This window comes from Nyctibius grandis, chromosome 6 (genome assembly GCF_013368605.1).
Source record: "Nyctibius grandis isolate bNycGra1 chromosome 6, bNycGra1.pri, whole genome shotgun sequence".
In the NCBI taxonomy this organism is placed as follows: domain Eukaryota; kingdom Metazoa; phylum Chordata; class Aves; order Nyctibiiformes; family Nyctibiidae; genus Nyctibius; species Nyctibius grandis.
Window position 1 is genome coordinate 56,042,360 of NC_090663.1, and position 22,566 is coordinate 56,064,925.

The window sequence follows — 22,566 nt, forward strand, 5'->3', positions numbered from 1 at the left end:
ACCAATTTCTGCAAGCCCATTGCATCAGCGTGGAGGATTGGGGCTTCTCAGCTATGTAGCTTGTTTTCAATGACATTTTAAAATGTAAGTACCTAGAGTGTTTGCTCTGAAAAGGATTTATAGGTTTGAGCGATGAACGCATTTATCAGGATGCAAAATGAGAATAGGAGCACTGGAGTTGTAACCCCAGAAGACAGAAGATGTGGCAATGTACTGGACAAAGCTTAAAGCACTTTGATTACAAGACATTGATTAACTTATTTCTGTAGATGCCTGACACTGAAAATCTTGGCTTTCAGTTGTAGCTCTGAGTCATGTATGTTTTGGGAGAGGCAGGCAGAAAAAGATGATCTGGATTTAAAGAAGAGTCTCACAGCCATCTTCTGTAGTGGGTTTAGCAGTGTGGAAATACTGAGAGCAGGAGTCAATTTTTGTAGGCACATTTGTGAGTGCAGTATTTCCCTCCCATGTTTTTGGTTGACAGCAAAACCTTTATAAGAACAGTAGTCCATGAAAGAGTTCAGTATGAGAGTGAATATGAGTTAACAAGTGACTGTATACAACCTTTTTCCCTACCATTATATCTTCATATTCAGAGTTTTAAATCAAATCTGAGAAATATCATATTTTATAGATTTTATTTTAAGCTTCAAAATGTGAAAATTGATTAGAGTGAATATCCATGAAGTTGTGTGTTCACTTGTTTGAAGCTTGGTTTAGAGACTTCTAAAAATCCAGACAGACTCTGCCTTTTGTCTCCACCAAAACCTATTTGCCAGGAAAACCTGTAATTTCTGGTGTTTTCACACTGGATACTAATACATAAGAGAAAAGAGTATGTTAAAAAGCATGATGAGATCACTGGTGAAGTCTTGATAGTAAAAGAACTATAAAATAACAAAGATTCTTTGGAGTTTTAAAAATCACTAATCCACCTTCTCTATAACTGAGATCATATTTGCTCCTCTGAAGGACTAAACAGCATGAAAGAAGAGGCAAGAGAGGCCTTGGGGAACTGCACTTTTGAAACCTCTTTAGATAAAGTCATAAGCTGAAAAAGCAAGGAAAAAAGACAGTCTGAAGATTTGTAAGGGGCTGATAAACCTGGAGTTTGCCTTTTGTAAAAAAAAAAAAAAGCTGCCCTCCTTCTGGTTTTCCTCCCCCAGTTGTACTAAGGATTTCAGAAGGATCAAAAACCAGAGCACGTCAAACACAGCTGCGTTTGACTAATGGCTTTTAGCTGAAAAAAAACAACTGGTGTATCATGCTGGCAGGTAATTCCAGTTTACAGTCTTTGATTTCACATTCCTGGAAACATGGCAGTTGCTGTCCTAAAACCTACAAAACCAGAAATATCTGAGTTCTTTAATTTCCTATGCCTCTGCTTCCCAGGAATAAGCACTTGCAAATGATGATGCTGGAAAACCAAGTTTCAGCATGTGAGCAAGCCAATCACCCTCCAATTTTAATATACCAGAGGGCTCAGGCCTGATTCTAATGAACATACACGTCCATCTATGTGTGTGCATTTTCTCCCTTCTTTCACCTTACAGGAAGAAATGACACAGAAAAAGATTATTTGCCAGCTGCTGTTCACACAGAAGCTTTTGGAAGATTGTATTTGGCATGCTCAGGAAGAAAGCTGGATGAAGAATGTGATGTTAGAAGCTAATCTTAGGCAAGGAAAAATCAATATTTAAAAAGGTAGCTCATAAGAGGCAGAGATTATAATCTCTGTATCATACTTCAAAAAAATGAAAACATTTCAGAGGAAAGAATTCATGGGTCCCCTCGGTCTATTTATATACTTTGTAATGTTCTTCAGGGTCTTGAATGAATTTAACTGGCCACATAAGAGCTATTAACTCAACCAGATTATAACTCTGGACAAGCTAAGCCAACAGGTCTCCCTCTCTGCTTCATTTTGTTTCTGCCATTAATCAGCACTAAAGTATGACTGAACAGCAGTTTGTCCAAGCTCTCCGAGGCCTTTACCTTGTCACCCATTCCTGGAGTGCCAAGTGAGGGCTGAGACTTGAGTGCTTCCAAATGGGTACGGAGAGAGGGATTTCCACTAGGCTGCCTAATGACTATGAAGGGACCATGGTAGGAGGGACCACCATGGGAGAGAGGTGTGCAGGAAGGAGTTATGGACACAGTGGACATGCTCTTCTTTAACAACACTCCCTGCTGCACCCTCTCCGAGGTTAAATGGGGTTTGCAAGTACCCGTTGCAGAAGAGGCTTTGCCAAACATTTTTGTCCTTTAGTTTTGTCTTGCTCTTATTCTGCAAATTACAGTGGAGCTGGCAGTCTTTTTATTTTGAGGAAAGTAGCATGTTTAATATATATATAAACATAGGGAAGGGGAGGGGAATCAACTGCTGATTTACTCATTGCATCATCCTGCTCACCCAGCAGGAATGCATGCTTGCTGTACCAGTGACTTCATGGGGAATGGCATCTGTGTGAGTGAAAATACAATACAGCCAAATGACAATGATTGTGTAGTCCCATTTTGCATCAATCTAACACTTTGACCGGCTTTTCCTGGCAGGAGGGCGGGACAGGCAAGAGAAATAAGATGGGAAGACCATGCCGTTGTAAGTTTTCAGGTTTTGATACTTATTGGTCCTGTTCTTCTCATAAATCAGGTGCATACCTATCACGGTGTGTGCTTCTGTTCCATCCATAGTGAACAGCAATTTACACCATCAGGTCTGGTTAGAGAGCAGCTGGATAGATTTACCCTGAAGAGAGAGCTGAGTTTTAAATACCTCAAATAGGAGACAGCCTGAAAAATGCTGGCACTTCAGGTATTTTCTGCCACTTATTGTCTCTTCCCTTCTCAAAAGGCAACAAAAAGCAGCTGAAGATGTGAATTGAGGGCAGGGAAGCATTCAGTTGTTTGTCTTCCTGCTCTGTCAAATCAAAATGGATGAGGAGGTAGCTGTATTCCTATATATGTTTGGATTATTCTGGAGAATATTCACTTTTATCTTCTTTTTTTCTTCAATATTCCTAAGTGTTCTATGTATCTCGAATTGATTTTCCATTTTTGCATAGGTTATGAAATATGCATCTCACTCTGTCAAAGGTACCTCTATTTTCACAGAAGTTATTTATTTGGAGAGGATTTACAGAGGCCTAAGTCATGCCTGCTTAAACATTCATTGAGGACTCCAAGAAAAATCATTTAAGCTTAAACATATCACATTACATACCTCTTTATGTCTTCTTAAAAAGCACATTACCCTGCTTAATCCTTTACAAGCACCACAGGCTTTCCTATCCTTGGAACTATTCCCATTTAAAATATAATGAAGCACTTCCATTGTGCCCCTGTCTGCTCTTTCTTCCCTAGAGTATAATAGTGCCTAATGCCCTGTCCTACCCACCTTGTTCCTCTGAACATGATACCACAGCCTACAGCATCTACTTTTTTCTCAGCAGTACAAAGTGGAAAATTCCTTTCCCAGGCTGCACAGGCAGAATCCGAATGTGTTTGAAACCACTGTCTGCAAAATATTTAGCCAGTAGGAAACTTGTGAATGACTGCCAGGGAAAATAATGCTTCTGGATGGTGCATTAAAAGAAACTCCTCTTAGGCTCTCTTAATATTTCCTCTTCAACTTGCACACAGTATCAAAAGGAATTTGGTCTTGAGATTTTGGGGTTTTGTGATCCTACTTACATTGCCAGTGGAAACATGCTAGCAACTGCTGAGCCCATTTGTTTTCCCTGGACACTGTGGATGGCACTTTTACCTTCCTGAGAATACTGTAACAGTAATAATATTGTTTAAACTACCTATGAATAGGCCATAGCAAAGCTTTGCTAAGGTGATTTGTCTGGGGAAGAAAGGGGTAATAACGATTTGCGATTCTATGCTAGAACAAATTGTTAATAACTGGACATGGTTATTCTTAATTTGTTTTCAGCAGTAGCAACAGCATGAAGATTTCTACTGATGGGCCAAAAAACTCCGGAATTAACTAATTATCCTGATTTACTCACAAATTTGCCATTGGAATTGCCATTCTGGTGGCAGATACACTGAGCATACCATAAAAAGATCTAGTTAATATATGCAAGTCCATACATCTTTGTTGTTAACATTTCTGACCAGGGAGTTGGCAAATAAAAAGACACCGAAAACAAGGGATAACCAAGACAGACTTTTTGGATGTTGGATCTGTACTGTGATTCAGCAGTTTGACAGTGGCTAAGAAAGGGATAGGAAACAAAAAAGGCAAGAGCATACAAAAATGATGGAACTGTACTCCAGTCCCCCATGTATCTTAATTCACTACAAGGGGATCAGCTATGCTATGCAGCTGTTGGTTAGCAAACTAATTATCAACCCAGACACTGGTTCCTTGGTTCCCCTCTGCCTCTGGAAGAGTGCTTCTTGGGCCGATGAGATGTTGTGTTGCTGCTCTACAAGTAATAAGGTTCAGGAGTACCCTTAAGACCTTGACATGTTCAGCCCACAGCTGAAGGTGCAGTTTACCTCTTTCTCAATTACTGTCTCCTGCAGAGTCCACGACTTGGAGCTGACAGGTGCCTGGGGGTACCAAATGCACCTGCTGTCCTCACTTTGTATTTTCATGAGTGGTATGGCTCCATCTTATTATATATAACATCCTTTTCCTGGAAAGCAAGTCTTAACATAAAACCTGAGCCAGGCTTACCAGTGAAGTGCTGTTAATAATGACAGAAGAAATGCCTGATCCACTGACACTAGCATGTTTAATGTCTCATAGCTTGTCAACATGTCAGTTTATGGGGGTGGGAGAGTGGAGTATATTTCATTGCAAAGCATATTTCTCATAGCCTTATCACAAACTGGCTTCAGTTTGGATGAGCCAAAAGAATAATCAGCCTGGAAAAAGATTTTTTTTTTTCTTTTTTTTTTTCTCCTATAATCCTGTGTATATTTGCTTCCATATCTAGGGCTTAAACAAACTTGCAGTGGTGCAAAAATTTAGAATCGTGACCAGAAAACACTACAAATGCAGCGTGGTGTTACTTTCAGGTATTATCAAAAGGCTAATAGTTATCTGGATTAGCTTAGGGAGTCAATGTGTTTTGGATGTATAGTGACTGATCTGTGACAGTTAACAGGGTGCGAGGAAGATTCTGTGCATAGCTTTAAAAATTAAATGCAAAACTGTTTTACTGCTGCCTCATTTTCTCAAAATTCAAGGTAGATTCAACAAAAGGCTTGCTCTCCCTCATAAATGCTCCTAAGCATACACTAAAATGTGATCTAACTTTGACTTTATAGGGAGTTTTCACAGGTTTTATCTTGAGTAGAACACCTGTAAAAGTTACTTCCTGCAGAGTTTGGCTTTATTCAAACGAAAATGTAAGACAAAATTTGAGTCAGCCTACATATCAAGAAATGGATCTACATGGACATGTGTTCATCCAACAACTAAGCAAGCCAACTACTGCCATATTCCTTTAGTCTCCAAAGTTTCCTGAAAATTTTACCTGAGTTCATCTTCTCCTGTTTCATCTTATGTGCTCCTGAATGTACCTTCCACCTTTTGCTCTCACTGAAATGCCATCCAAGTTGCTCATGACCTGTTCAAAGGTCAGTCTGCATATACCTGCTAGTCACTTTAGCACTTCAGCTAGTGGCTCTAGGGATACAACTTGCAGTTCTGCTTCTCTTACACTGAATTGAGCTCCTTTTATCTGAAATAAAATTGGTGTGTTTTCCTCTACTATCTTTTCATGCCTGACCACTAACTTAGTTCAACCTAAAATTTACAGTAGCTATGTCCTCATCTTGATTTTCTTTCCTGTGGCTTTCTATTCCTTAATCTTGTGTGTCTCTTTAAGTTTCACTGATTTACCTTCCATAACACATCTATGATTTACCCATACAACCTCCAGTCCATCGCTTCAGTAGTTTTCAGTGTTGTTTTCTCTGGCCTTTACAAAGCACTCTTTCCACATTTAGTTCTATTGAAAATGCTCCTGGGGAAAAAAAAGTGGGGGAAAAAAAAAAGTTGTCTTGAGTTTCAAGGCCCTTCATGGTCAATTCTGACTCTCCCTGTAGCTTTCTCATTTCTGAACTGGAAATCACTCGTGTGAGCTTCCAGTCCAACTCCTTTTTCAAGCAAGCATCTTTATGCTTTCTCCCAGGACTCTTCTGTAAAGTATGTTTTCCCTCAAGACACTCTTTTCTTCAAACTCTGTAACACTCTCCTTTGTTATTACACTAACAAAAACCTTGACAGCTAGTCTCTGGTGTACTATGATCACTATCCATCAACTGAGCAGCACTGTTTTGTTTTTTCTTTATGCACCTTCCCTTCATTTGGCTTATTTTATAGCTGCCAAATAAGAGGGGAGAGAGGAACTCACACTATAGTCATCTAAATACCATCATAGTGTGATGTGGGTGAAATCAAAGAACCAGTATACCCCAGAATGAACTAAGTTAATGAACATGACCATTATCAGAGGAAGAGTATTTCTTACAAAAACACCTCTCTGTGTCTGACCTTTCAGCCTTCATCCTCAAAGGAATGCTACAGCATAACTTCAAAAGATGAGCATGGGAGCTAAAGTTCATAACAGTCTGATACAATATAAAAAGATGGGAGGGGGGGGAATTTTATTGAGCAATTGGTCCTTATTATCTCTCATTTTCTCCAGCTTCAATGGTACCAGCTACATTTCTCTTGAATTGTCTCACTGATTAACATAATTGCATTAATCTCAGAGACAGTTTTCTAATCTTGAAGTTTTCTGCTTGTTTTCAGATAAGGTTTGTTTGCCTGAAAGCTTGGTTATTTAGGGGTGTCCCCCCCCAGATATATCCCTTCTGTTTAAAGGTAATTCTCTCTTAAAACCTTGCTTCACTTAGATCTTTAAACCGTCATGGCTATACTCCCATCGTGTGTAACTTTAGGTGCCTAATTTAGGTGCCCAAGTTTGTTTCATAGCTATCATAAACAATTTCCTTCTCTAGAGAGTAGTTGGGAGTGCCTAAGCTGGGAACCTGTTTTTCTTGGTGGCTTATTTTGTACAGTACCTATCATCAAAACAAGATCATATTCCATGGCTAGAAATGGCAATAAAAATAAGAAATAGCAATAAGAAATGGCAAAAATAAGAAAAAGCAAAATTGAGGAACCAATTTTGCTTGAATCCTGTAGAATTGCATTCTTCAGAGAGCTGAGGCCTGACTTTTCAGCTGAAGGATGGCTGACAGCCCTTTGAGGAATGAGCATGGATGAGATAGGGAGGGTTACCACCCTTCACCCTGATGGACAAATACAAAGCTAAGTACTTCACACCTTAGCCTATTTCTAACCCTGTATTCATCTTTTTACATGGCAACACAGTCCAGAAAGGAAAATTGATTCCTCTGTCAGTGGAGATTTCCCTTGGGGTTTCTCTTGTGTAGAACTGGACTAATTAGGATGGTGTCATGAGGGAAACACCCGGAGTGCATCCCTGTCCTGACACTAGGAGACCAGCTCTGTAGAATTGTGCAGGTAGCTGCCACTATAAGGCATGTGGTGCATTGCCAGGCATTTGGTCTAATGCAATCCTTACGCACATGCAAAAAGTAGAATTAATTTTGTGTTAAATAACCCCCATTCTCCACCTGTAGAGATAACAAATAGGAGTTTCCCTTTTCTTTTTTTATTTCTGAAGAGCTTTGGATATTTCTGATAGGTGGGAAAGGTAGGACCGCAACATCACGCTCTAACAGTGAGTGTAGCTAGACCACAACATGCAGAGTAACTGCTCATGGCTACCTGTATGAGTTTGTAGCTGGCAATACTTAGTTTATTCTCCTTATATCTCCTTGTGCCTTTTTCTGGTGTTGTGCAACGCTGGGAATTGCTGCCAGAGTAGTATGTATCCCCGTTTGTTTCTGTGGCCATATCACATCTGAATACCATAATCCCAAACTTCATATATGAGAGACTTTAAATTTCTGAATAACTAAGCAGCATGAGTGTTGCTTTCATTTTTGCTGGCAAGTGATTAATTGTAGAAATTCTGAGCTCCCTCCTGAAGCTGGGATTTTTAGGGGATGGGAAATTTTGGAAGGGAGCAGGGAGTAAGAAAACTGACAATTGGGAAATAATTTAAGAAAAAGAGTGCATTTTCAGTCAGTGTTGTAAAAGAAGAGCATGAGCATGTCAGGATAATGCTCAAAGGAAATTTTTTGCTAGCATTATTTGTTGCTGAAGTTTTCTCAGCTGGCCACACTCAGTATTAGGGAGGCACCTGTTAGAAAGGGTGGCATAAACAGAAAAGGATGCTGAACCCACCCCTACAAACGAGTAGCTTAATTTGTGCATATTTGGGTCTAACAGCAATGCTATTGTCATATTCCATAGAAAAAGGTTTCTGAGTATTTACTATGTGATGAGTGCATTTATTATACATTAGCCCCAGAGAGATCTGAAAGAGAAACAGCTCTCATGGGTGCTGTTACAAACCACCTCATGAGTAAAATACAGGCTTTAGTAAAGAGCGCAAAACAGATGTCTTTATGGATATATTTGCAGCAAAACGCAAGTTCTGCTGCTTGTTATTCTCTCAATTAAAACCAAAACAAGATTATGTTCTCCCTTCTGTTTATCAGGAGAGGTAGATTCCTTGGGGCAGAAAGGTACTGAGGGGCCAGTTTTGTAGGGTGTCAGTTGTCATTTGCGCACTGCTGCTACAGTGATGTTGATCCTGATGTGGCATCTTACAGTGGAATTATGTTGGGTATATACAATGAAAAAGCAATACAGGGAAACTTTTGCTAGATAATAAACTTTTGCTACTTTTTCCAACCAATAAATCTACTTCTAATGCAGTTGCTAAAATTGTATGTGCTACCTTCCTAGGCTCTTCCATCTGTGGCATTGTTTTGCCAAAAAAGAGTATGACCAACAGCTTTAAATCACCAAAAACTGTAGAGGGACAAGCAAGCTGTGCTGGGATGCTAGCAGAGCAGTGAACACCCCCTTGTGTGTCAGTAGTTTGTGCAGGGATAGACCCTTCTTTGGATTTTTGAGTAGAACGTACGTTATCTCAGGTTTTACTACTGAGGGGTGACTTTGAGCTTAGCACTCGCTGCTCTGCTCTATTAGCGCCTGGTGTCTTCAGAAACGGGATGTGCTGCTTGCATGTCATTCCACTTTGGCAAGTGTTCATTTATTTTGATTTAGCAGGAACTGGAATGAATATGACATAACAAGTCCTGTAATCCTTTAGGCCTCTGAGATTGCTCTTTATTAAACAAGAGAGACTCCTGATGGAGGTTATAAACTCCTACAAATATTCTTTCCTAGTCTGGTCGCATCAGATGTGGGCCATTTCTGTGCAACCTACAGGGAAGAAAAACTTGGGATGAGTAAAATGTCCTCCTTGAAGTATTTTTTGTTACTTCTTCAGGTCACTTCTTGTAGCCATTTTCCTATGGGAGGGTGATGAAAAGATTTGAATTTGTGCAGTTTAACAACCACACGTTTTCTTTTGTGCCCAGATCTAGTTCCATATCCATTTTCAAAACCATCATTGCAAAAGGTCTGTCAAAAATTGCTGCATAAGGGTGAAATAGAAATCTGAATTATGTCTCCTCCTTTGTTGGTTCCTCCTGTCCTTCCCCTGCTTTTTTTAACTCACTCATGCAAAAGCAGTAGTAAAGCAGCAGCTCCCTCACCGAACCGTCTCTGTGGCTCACGTCCCTTGCCATGGCAGAGACACGTGTCCATGTTCTGATTCCTCAGTTTGGATTCTCATTATCCTAAGAAAGAAAAACTCTATCAAGTGCGTGACAGAGAAGAGTAGTTTGGCATTTGGAGCACTCTCATTTGGCTACAGGGGACACAAAAGGTATTAGGCATCTATTACTCTGGTCCTGTGAGCTCTTATTTCTCCATTTTATCTCCATTAACTTAGTGCTTTTCCTACAGAGGTTCTATAACATTTCCAGGTTCATGAAGATGAATAACACCACCATACTGAGGGGGTCTGGGGACTACACAGACTCCTACGCAGCTCCAGCAACCTCGGTTCATTCTTTTCCTTCTGAATTCTTGCTTCACTTTGTTCCCTCCCTCTTACTTTTTCTTTTTTTCTGCCTTTTGACTCTCTGTCCTTTCTGTTTAGATACCAGCTACTCCAACTTTTTCCCAGCTCTCTGAGCCTTTCTTCTTTCAACTCTTCACCTCGCTATGCAGTCACACATCCCCTTTGATATCTCCATCGGCTTACATTGTCTCACTGTTTATCTGTGCAATGAATTCTGCAACTTTCAATTTGCAGTCAGATGAAGCTTTCCAAACCTCTGACTGTCACTTTGAAGCCCGCTTGCAGGCTCACAGTGTGGTGGGCTGCACTGGGGACGTATCACACACGGATCAGGGGAAATGCAGGCTCTGTCTAATGATCAATAGATAGAGACAGGAGAGCACACTCTTGCTTCAGGCACAGAACTTGGTAATGTATTCACTTTCTTGCTTAAAGGTTTCCAGCTGTCATTTTTGTGTATTAACATATTTTAATAATACCTAAATACATTGTGATGCATTAACAAATGCAAATGATGGGATTGAATGTAAGGTTGTTTAAAGGATATAAGCAACAGAAAAAAAGACGTGAATAGAAGTAATGAGAAAGGGGTGTATAAAATGTGCTATATATTCCAGCTCTAAAGCATGGCTGGGACTCTGCGGCTGCAAGTCTAAGATGGTGAGAGAGGTATAAGAGGTAACAGAGAGATCTTGTTTCGTATTTTTGGAACTGCTACACCAATCGTTCATAAAACAGTTTGACAGATTTATGTAATTTCTGTTAAATAACTTGTTACTAAACAAACGAAAAGGCTGTTCCAGAAACGAGCAAATGCAATTGCAGTGTGTAGATCTGTAACAAGTCTCCACTGTAAGACATTTAATAGTCCCTCATGAAATCATTATGAATTTTTTTATTCTAATACTCTTACAGCTGTAAGTAATAGGAAAGCAAAAGAGTATAGCTCAAAGAGAACCTGCAGCTGCTCTGATAGCAAATTTCTAGACTATCATCCTTAAATAATCAATACCTTAATAAGCATATTGGTAGGCAATGAAATGCTAGTGAAGTAATAAGGATGGTGCAGGAAAATTAAATTATAAACTAAAAAGCACTGGCAGAATACTTAGGAAAATCAACCTTTTTAGTCTCTCACATATATAAGCATCAAGTATCTAAGTATCAGAAGCTTTAATCAAAACACATGACTGCCCTTCAAGTCATCCTAGTCTCAAAACAGGAGGGAGGAGAAAGTCCAGTGTGGTTTAAGATATCATTTAGAGAAATAAAACACAGAAAAGGCTAATTTTTCAATACAAAAGAGGAATCCGCAATTTTACCTATGCATCCCCAAAATTGTGTTTATGTTTACAGACTCAGATCTGTGCTTCTAAATAGCTATGTGCATATAAATGCAAGTACAGGTTGTAGAGCTGTCGAGATCTCTAAGGCCCAATCTTAAACCATCTGGACCAAGCAGACTTTGCTGCTGGCTGCTTTTTGACATTGTCCTCAGTCATCTGATTATGCATAGTGGGAAATATTCTACTAAAACTGCATTTTGTTGCAATATATCAATTTATTGAAGCCCAAGTATTTTGAGGAAAAAAAATGTTTATGTTGTGTTTAAGGAGGGAGCAAGGAGGAGGAGGACCAGTTTGAAGCACCAGATCTGGTGGTTCAAACTGGATGGTTGTTACACAAAAATAATTAGTGTCCTGCTCAGCAGAGTGTCAGAATATATGATTAACTTTTGTGGGCTTAAACCATACTCATGCCAACAAAATCCTGAGGTTGAGATGTAGGGGATTGGGTGGGCTGTGGATGGCTCCTGCAGTGGATCAGGGAGTAACCTGGCAGAAAGTTATTTGGGTTCTCCCTGCTGACGTTGTCTCTCTGAGCTCCTTTGTGGATGTGCAGAGGAGCTTTTCTAAACATCACCTAAACAGTATTTTCAGCTCCTGCAGGTTTTGCATGATTAGAGTCAACATGGCAGTCCCAGCTGGGTAGAGTAGAGGATTAGATGGATGTAGAAAAATAGTTTTCTCTCTTCTGTTACTTAAACCTGCAAGACTGGCATGTGTCAGTGGTGTACTTGCATAGGCAGTAACAAATGAAAATGATAAAAGACCTTTCCTTCTCTGGCATTAGCCTGGCACCTCTCATATGCAACAAAATCCTTAGAAAGCCAAACAAAATAATGTGTTTTTCCTACACCATATACTATGATGCCTCCTGTTACTGTCTTTTTCTGACCTGATTCAAGCAACTGAGAAGATGTTCCTTGAGTGCTTTTCTTGGAAAGAAATGTAGATGGAGTGAACTTTCCAGCCATCAAGTTAAAAATTTAGAAGTAACAGCATGGCATTGAGGAAGGTATGCCAGGTAGGCAATCTGGCTTTCTTAAAGTGTGTCAACTAAAAATAAAGCTAAAATTCCTCTGTTAAATAAGCAGAATCTTTCCTTAGGCTGAAGAGTAATGGTAATTGTGTTTTTCCCACTATTTTATTCTCTTTAGTTAAATTGCCAGCAAGCAGTTTATGTCTCTTTGTATTTGAATTAGGTGGCAGAGTTGTCCGGTTTGAAAGTGTGACTACAATAAATCAGCTTCTTTTTAATAGCCAAGCTATGGGAGGAGAGGATTAAAGTGCCATGTGGAGTATTTTAAGAAGCATTTTAACCAGGCTGTAATCACATTTCATTCTTCCATCAGTTTGCATAAAATGCTCCATCTAGATAGACTGCACAACACCCTCGCTGGGATTGCAATGGCAGGAGAGGGTTGTTTACCATTCCCAGCTCTAAAGTTTTCCCACTGCACAGGGATTGATCGGTGTTTGTGGCTGTTTTCAGGATGGCTAGTTAATCAACTAAAACAGACCCCATTCCCTGCTGAATATAACGGAGGGAGGGTTATAAATACCAAGGACTGTATCAAGATGGGTGGAAAATACAATGCATCTGTAATGAAAAAAAACAGTAAATAAGCAGCTGTATTATACAAGTCTGTAAGTACCAAGGGGTTCTGGTCATAACATCAATCAAAGAGCAGAAGCTTTTGTTGTTTTATCACTCTGACCTTGGGATGGGAGTTCCTTGTAATATCTTTCTATGAAGAATTCTTAACCTGTGAGTAAACAAATCTAGGACATGGCACCTTCCCACTAGTGAGTCTTGTCCCTAACCAGGATACAAATACCCAGGAAACCTCAAAATTTTTCATCAATCTTCCACTAAGTGCTGGCTGCAGGTCCCGAGTATTCCTGTGTGTAAGAGATGAATGGCAGGGACATCTTTCTTGTGATTGATCCAAGATACTGCAACATACCTTGGTCCGAAACAGTCTGAATTTGTGACTTCTGGGAGACACTGAAAAAAAAAGAAATCTATCTCCTGCAGCATGGAGAAATGGCTTGAGCTAACTTCCTACCCTGCAGGTGGTCGGAAGAAGATAACAAATCCAAATTTGAAGACCTCTAAATTATGTTTCACATGTGTCAGGAGTTCTGAGCATGGTTGCGTTTTATGTGACACTTCAAGTATGAGGCTGCTGGACTGGGCCTCTCAATGGGCACTGGTACCCTGTCACATCATTCATGGGTCTTCACTGAGCATTGGTAAGGGAGAGGATACCAGTCTGCTCATCCCTTGTAGAGGAGAGGCACACAGCTACTGCTTGCTCAAAAGCAGAATTTGGCATGAAAAAATTAGGTGCTTATAAGCAGCAGTATCTTCAGAATCAAAATTTTGGCCTCAAGTGCTAAAATTTTGCTCAAGTGTTGTCTTTACACACAAGTTGTTATCTGAATCTCTCTTGGAGTCCCAAACATTGCAGTTCACGGCATAGTCTGAAGACAGCACACAATAATGTAGGTGCAGATCAGGCATGTGTAAACAGCAAAGGCAGGAATGATTTCTCACAAAAGGAAAAAGTGAGCATCAGTTAATGAGTGTTTGCAAAACGCTTTCAGTCCTTCAGATGATGCTATTATTAAATGGAACATCTTTGCTTATGCTATAGTTGTGCTGAAAGCTAAATGAAGGAGATGGTTTTCTTTAAACAGTATCTTATTCTTGATTAGGCTAATCATTAAATCATTTTGGATTTAACAAAGTGAGTGGCAGATGGAACACAACAAAGAGAGCAGAACAACAAAAAATGAAACATGATATGAGATCATGGAAGAGAAAGTAGACAAACCCAAAAGTAAATCAAAAGAGCTCATGCCAAAATTCTGGCTAAAATAACGACATATAACATATGTTTGGGAATGACAACAGTTGTGGAAAATACTCAGGGTATTATTTTGTCTTTCTGTAGATGCCAATAACGATCTTGATTTAGAGAATTGTACTTCTGAATACATCCTCTCATATTGTGGTATTGAGAGTCTCCCCGCATTATCAGACATGACAGCTGTTTCATGAAACTAAAATGAAGTTTAGTGGAAAGGAGTAGAAATATCAGCCAAGCATGTAACTCAAGATCACATAAATTCTTTGCATGTGATGGATTTTACTACCCTTCTTGCTGTAGTTCTCCACTCTCAAACTAACGTACCGCTTTTCAAAATCTTGAATCGCCCAATTCAGTCTCTCGTCAACTGGCTTTTCCGCCCATTTCCTCCACCTTCCTAGAACATCCCATCAAAGGTTTGTCCTGTCTTTCTACAGCACCCTTTCTCATATCTTCAGAGTTAATTGCTCCCTACATCATGAAAAATTATTAGCCCAAATTTGGCATCCATTGAAAACAGTCAGCAGCAGACCTCATCTGTTTGTATTTGCATCCACCAATTTGGAAGCTGACTTGACTGTTCCAGACCTCATGAACTGAGTAATGTGGACAGAAAATCTCATAAGAGTAAGAATTACTTTACATAACATTATATAACATCCAGATCCATTCCTAGCTGAACAAAGACAAATTACATCCAAATAACAGAAAATTGCGGGAGGTTTGTTTTGAATTTCTTTCTAATAGTAGTCCTAGGCCTGGTGGAGTTTCTTCAGTCCCCATAGAGTTTTGCATGGTACACTTTTTGCAACAGTGTGTCAAATTGTATTGTATCCTTTCATGATTTATATTGCACACATTCTATACAGCTTTCAGCATGTTTTAGTTATTACTACTCTATAAAATTTGTAAGCTGTGAGGTGTTTCTAACACCCTATGACAAGTTTTATGTTCATTATGTGACTGCAGTTTTTATTTAATCTTTATCATATTATACTCAATCTGTAGATTTTTTTTAGTTTTATTATGCTCTTGCATATTTTATGCCCTTACATGTCTGTGTTTTATTTCTTTGTTCATTCAGCTCAAACATTGCTAGGCCTAGGTTCTCCTTTGAGTGTGTGCCCCGTGTAGGTACAGAGTAAGTCCAGTGAACTGACTATTTCTTATTCAGTAGCTCCCAAATGTAGATGCCTGTACTGGGCTGTAGATTCCCATTGAGCTTGTTTTATTGAGTTCTAAATAATTTGAAATATGACAAAAAGAATAAACACAACTAAAAAGAAATCAAAAGAGACAAGAAAATAGTATTGTAATTTTATCTTCTTCAGCTACAATAAAATACGCTCTGCATAGATATGTCATACATAAGACAAAGGAGGATATATTTTCCTGGCATTGTATTTCTTCTGCTTTCTTGTATACATCTTGTGAATTAAACTTTTTCTGAAATTTAACATGAATGATATAGCAACAAAGATACTACATTGGGCTTGATGTAGATGTCCATCAGTAGGAATTATGCTTTCCATTTGTGTCTGAAGGGATTGTATTTTCAGAAGAACCCACGTGTGTGCAGTTGCATTGTGTATGATGTTTTAATGTAACCGAACACAGAAAGGAGATGTACCTACACACAGAGCACCGCGCAGCTGCATAGCTCTTTGTGTGGGTTATGCGTACAGATGCAGGCACACAGCTGCTTTTCCTGAGAACTTGGTCAGACATACAGTTCCAATTTGTGAGAAGCTGTGTAGCACCCTTTAATATCTCCCTAAACAAGTGAAGAAGAAAATTGTGTTCATTGTTTTCCATTTAAAAAAACATACTGAAGGAATGAGGAGCATGCCAATAGAAGAGACCTGGGCAAGTAAATTTTTATTTTTTTGCTTTGACAGCCAGTTAAGGCCTTTTCTCCACCCTTGCCACTATGCTGTCAGCTCCCATGTTCCCAGGTGCAGTGAAGTACTGTGGCTTCTCTCTAATTCTTCCAAAGCCAGAGAAAAACTGTAGTTCTTCACTGCATTTAGTATATATATGTCCAATGTACTATCCCTCTCAATGGCATAGTTCTGAAAGTTATATATAAGTTAGGTAAAGATACAAATGTAACTAACAACTAACCATCGGTTTAGATATTCATTCTTCTTATACTCATGGTCCAGTTTGGTTTTCAGTAAAATAAATAAGAAGCCACTGAATGAGATTACATTTCCTAACAAGGTATTGTCATTTTTCAAGCCATCCCCACACAGATGCTGGGTGATACCTGCCACACATTGCATGAAGTGCCAGAATATCAAGTTGATGATTTTATGTTGCTGTTGCTTGTGGTTTTCATTTTCCTTTCTCATTGTTTGGTGCTAACTAATGAAATTATTTCATTCACTCAAGTAAGATATTTACTGGTGTGCATGATTAGCTGGGCACTTAGCTGTCCACGCTGCATGCACAAATACCTGATTTGCAAGTGCATTACGTAACTAAGAAAATCTCAACTGACATTCCTAATTCTAGGTGAAATGCTACTTCATTTTAAGAAGGCAAATCAGCTGATTGCATTGTATCATCATGATTAAAATTGAAAAACCCCTGTACCATCTTTTTTCCATTCCATAAATATTTCAACTCTACTTTTCTCACTACTCATCTCAAAGACGCCTTGGCATTTTTGTTAATGTGGTAGGACTAGAACAAGTACTTAAATTTCACCCAATTGTATTATATTTTTAAAAAAAATGCCAGTGACACAAGGTATACACGTCAAACTCAAATTAAGAAAATAAATAAGACTGGATGACTACTTGCATTGTATATTTACCAAAAAACTATTCTTCTTGTTTATGATATGATGAAATTTCACAGCATATTTTGTCCAAGTTTGAATCTGAGGGGCCTGGGCAAAACGTAAGGAGACATAAGTTTCCATGATTTCCCAGACTTATGGAAAATCAAAAGTGAAGCAGGAAATACAACTGCATATTGTATTAATGATTCTATTTATATATGTTTAGATTTTTTTAAGGTGCCTACAAACATAGATCAAGTAAACCAGAGTGAGTTGTCATTAGTGGTTTATCTGCTGGAATATTACAGTAATTGAAACTGAAACTGTGTAAGTAAGGAGATATTTTTATAATACATTGTTTATCTTTAAAAGCTCTAAAACTGTTAACATGTCATCATAGGATATTTATATATTGAACTATTAACTATTGATCAAAATGTTTTTTCATTTTGAAATGTTAATCCATTGCAAGGAAAATAATTCAGGTTGAAGTCAACTTTTTGGAATAAAATATTCTCCAGTTTGGATTTTTTTAATAGTTTTGGTCCCAACATCTGTGATACTTTTCCTTAATTCAAAATCTTGAAACTCCTTGTGCAGAAAGATGACTAGTTCCTGTCCATCTCCATTTATTACTTCCATCAAGCAAAAGCTCTGTGTTTAACATTATTTCTCTGAGTTTGTGCCATGTGTACTGCCCAGGAATTTCTGTTTATTTCTGTTTCAGGAGAAAGAAAGGATTAGAAATCTTTCACGAAAAATATCAGTCCTGAATGTATCCTCCAGCACAATAAGGAATCGAGTGATGGTTTTACAACACGTTTTTTTTTCAGTTGATGCTTGGCTGCTGTTTCCTAGTTCTGTCAACTGTAAACTCATTTCTGGCATCTGAGCTCTTGTGTGGGCAGGTCAGGATGAATTAGAAACAAATATAATGGGAGCCTGTGACTTGCACTTCATTTGTTATTTACAAAGGTGCGCAAAAGGGATGTTATAGACTTAGATGAGTGGAAATGCCTGCACAGGTTGTAGCCAGAGATGAACTAATTTGTATACACTTTAAGGCAAAAGCTGTAAGTATTTCACTCTGTAAGGATGCGAAAGCCCAACTATCACCTGAAATTAGAGTTGCCATAAACATATAAAATCTTTAGCTGGATGTGAAAAGTGTTCAGATGCATAAGTTACACTGGTTAGGGTGCTGTCTGAGCTTAAAACTCCTTCTGGACACTGTTTACATCTTTATTTACCTTTGCACATAAAGAACCAGGGTGCCTGCTCCTTTACCTGGACTTGCTCTGCCTGGCAGAGGCTTAGTTGTGCGTTTGAAATGACTGTAACTGTACTCTTTGTATTAACTGTTTTATATGAGGGATTTGACTTCTTAGTTGGTGACCACGAAATGCTGAGTGTTTTGGATTGCAGGAGATGTGCTGTCTGTATTTTTCGCCCTGGCACCCTGCTCCCCCAGCAGCTTGCTATGGGGCGGGCAGCAGCAGAGAGGAGCCAGCTTTTAAGACTATGGGGACAATAAGTGACAGCTTGTTTAGGTTGTGTCATCTTCTCAGTTGTCTGTATGGTGATAGCAAGCAGGCAGTCTGAAATGAGTAGAAAATGCCACTGCACTAGTCATCCTCCTCCCACAGCTCCTGATGTTTTCCCTGGGTCCTAAACTGCAAGAGAAAGAGAAAACCTTAGCTCAGATCTGTAATGTTTTCCTTTCCTTTGGGTTCAAAGTACCTTCTTGTGATAACTAAAATGTATTCAGCAGCAGGATCTCCAAAGACCTGACAAGCCAGTGACAAGGGTTGGTGTGGTGGCATTAGGAACACACATGTTAGAGGAATAATGGCTCTTATCAACGCAGTGACCTGGGGATACAGGAACATTTATTTGTGCAGCATCTGCCATCTGGGCCACGTGGTCAGAAGGGACTGACATGCCTGCAGGAGACCTGATCTGGCTTAAAACAGTTGCTTTAGCTGGAAATACCATAGGGCAGAAAGTCCTCTGTGGAGCTTTTCCGGAGTTCTGTGCTGGAAATGTCTGTGGCACCAGTCTGTGCAGCAGCCTGAACTTACAGCCCGAAAGAAATACTTAGATAGAGACACCCCATGGTAGTGCTTCTTGAACTCTCAAGGAAAGGGGATGCCAGGTATCTCTGAAAGGTAGAAGCCTGAAGGGGTTGGGACAAATCTCAGACTGCTTCTTTTCACAGCCACATGAACCACTGTGCTTAAGGGGACAATTCACTGCTAGAGAAGATGACTGATGGATTTGTGCAGGTTTTCCAGAGGAAGAAGTAGCTTTCAAGACCACCAAAGTCTATATGAAAGCAAACTGATGTGGAAGCACTGAGCTTTATGGTCCAAAGCTGTTCCTTCCTGCCCCAAGCTTGTGAGGTGCAGTGCAGGTTGTCAGCAGTTAGTGCTTCTTGTCTCCTGCAGGGTCCCAAATTGAGGTGAAACATGCTAAATTGTTGTGCAATGTAATTTCAGAGAGGGAAAAAAGAGGGGCTGAGAAGCATTTCTATTTCTTTTGGAGCTTCAAAATACTGTGTCTAGACTTGCAGTGCCAAGCTGGCTCCATCCAAACCTGGGCAGGAGATGCTTGTCAAAGAGAGGAGGATAAAATGATTCAAAAGAAGACAGTTAAATTCTTTTGCATGAATAGTGGGACATCCTGAATCCTATTACCACTATGAAAGTGGTCAGAGCTCTTGTACAAGGAATATAAAAGACTGAAAGTTAAGACAGTTTCTTTAAAATAAGTTTCTAAAATGAAACTGTATTGTTTCAAATGAGCTTTTACTGGAGGATTTTTCAGTAATGGTAGTTTTGCAAAGAATTTCCTTGTGGTGAAAGTTCTTTTTCAGATGATGAATGGTTTTGATGAGTAGTTTTTTGACTTTTGATGATTTTTCTGTCCTTGCAGTTGGTATTCAATAAGTATTTCTTTGAATAAGGAATGCTACCCAAGAATTGCAGTTAGATTGACTCTGCTTCTATTCTAAAGAATGGGGACAAGAACCCTTCAGTTAGTATCATGCTGGATTGATTTAATCTAAAGAGGGATGCTGCTTCTCTAAATTGACCTGCATTTATCTTCTTCCTGATACTTTAATCCACAGAATTTTACTTTTTCACCCAAATTAAGAGGATTGGTCTGTGTGCATTTCCTCATGGAAATATTTTGTTGGGAATTAGCTGCCACAAAAATACAAATATATCAGAAGGGGAGGGGGGAGTCATTTTAGTGACATTTGGTTTAAATTTGCCTCATTATTGAGACTGCCACTTGGCTACCACAGATCTAAGTTTTTGAGAAACCTGATGTGCTTTCATATCATTTATGTATGTGACCTTCATTGCTGATACCCTTAAAATAGTCTCCATTAGTATCTGCACCGCTAAGTTGTCATAAAACAAATTAGAAGCATAAAAAAATTAATTCCTTACCTTTCTCTGCTTTGCTGAGATTTAATTTTTTTCTGTTGTTTTTTTTCTCCTTTTCCTCTTCCATCTGAAATTAATGTTAGCTGTAATGAACCTGTGGTTCAGCTGCATACCAGCAATCAGCGTGATCTGCTGCCTTTTTAGTGCTTTGCTCTGATTACCTTGGAGAAGCAGCTGGCTCCGTCCTCCCATCGCCCTCAGAAATTGTACCTTTGTTTGGCCTCTTCTCTGTTTTGCTCTGCTTGTTATTTTCTTTCTTGTAACTTACAAGAAGTGTTTAATTACAATGGCAAAATGTGAATGCACTGAGCAGTGGAAAAATTCTAACACAAAGGCGCCCTCTTATTACAGACCTCTCATACCTGAGTAACTCTTCTAATTCCACATGAATTATTCAAGATCTGCCCAGCGTAACAAGTGAATGTATGATCATGAGGCTTTTCTTAAGTTGTTGGTGGCAAGTTGCATATGAGGAATTAAGGCTTTTCCTGATGAAGTTTTGTCTGGAGCAAATAGATATTGCATTGAAGCTGATATGACAACGTAATAAAAGATAAACTTAATACTGAAGAGGAGATGAGGCTAGGATTCCTAACCTCCTCTTCTTTCCCCTAAGCTCCCCAGTGTTTCACTTCCTGCTGCTGTTCACTCCTGGGCACTAGCTCAATAATGCTTTTAGAAATGATTCTGCACTTTTCCGTTTCAATAAGTACAAGGAGTAAGTTTCAGTGTTTGTCAAATAGTTCCCCTTGAATTTAAATAGCTTTATATAGACCCTGCAAAATTACATCATAAAGGGTCATTATTATTATTATTTAATTAGCTGCTTGCCTTGATGACTGAATAGAGTTTTACATATATAGAAATTTTTATTCTGTTCTGTAATACCACCATGGGAATCCAGCTCCCATCATGCACTGGAGAGAGCTGTCGGACAGATTCATATTCTGCCTTGCTGATTGCATGACTGCATTTCACTCTGAAGTTACGCAGATCAGCCACACGTGCTGGCCTGCAAGGGAGTGTGGGGCAAGAAGCTCCAAAATTGTACTTCAGAACTACAGAAAGTTTAGTTTTGAGAGAACTCTAAATAAGTCAGTTTAGTTTTATTCAACAAAGCTGAAATGTGAGATTTTATTTCGCTAGGATCCAAATGGAAGTTAGCCAGAATTGTACCCTTTGTGAACAAAACCAACACTTGAAGCTTTTGTCCCTGGAGGAAAACAAATTAGCAAATGGGAATTTTTCTGAGGCAGAAGGTCTGACTTCTACTTTAGTCCGATAAACAGCAACTTCATTGGCCTCTTGCAAGCGGACTATGGAGATCAACGTGTCTCCATTCCTTTCTGCTGAAAAAAACCTCCATTGTGAATGTCATCAAGCTGTTTGGCAACATCTGACAATGCGAAAATCTAGCTTTAAACTTCCACAACAAACATTATCTTTGCCTTTTCCCATTTTGGAGCACAATATCCACCTTATGTATATTAGCTTTCACTCGTATGTTTGCAAATGTTCGTTCATTTTTGTTCCCTCTTCTTCATTCCTAGTGTAATAGGAGCCTTGGCGAGACTGTTTTGTAGAATGGAGTACAGCCCTTTGCAGTCTGCAGCTACTGCATGATTGCTGAATATGCAAAGATTATGTCAAAAATTTAATTTCTGTATTTGTATATGCTAAAGTCTCAGGTCCACTCTGATAGGCATAGAGCTAGCGGCGTCGGATGGTGTTTTTTCCCTGTGTAGTCGGTGCAGTGGAATGGTCCATATTGGAGAAGATGACCCTCAAAGCGCTGTAAGGAGCAAGTGATTGATCAGTGTCCTTGATTGGTTTTAGGTCAGAGCTGGAGTTGCTGCTGCTATACTATGGAAGAGTCTATTTCTGCTCATGTGTTCCTTGCTAAAATGCAACTGACAACTTCATAGGCAGGGAAAGGTGTACAACAGTTGAAGGGGAAGGATGGTGCCTGTCTTGTAATGGAAAAGAGTAGAAAAAAGCATCACCGCTGTGTCGCCAGGGTGTAGGAACAGGATATTCAGA

At 39.2% G+C, this 22,566-nt stretch overlaps 1 protein-coding gene across 2 annotated transcripts in view; it reads left to right on the forward strand.

The window, feature by feature from the left end:
- The window catches only part of GRID2 (glutamate ionotropic receptor delta type subunit 2), a 774,093-nt gene that overhangs the window by 675,499 nt on the left and 76,028 nt on the right, over window positions 1-22,566 (forward strand). The window lies entirely within an intron of this gene.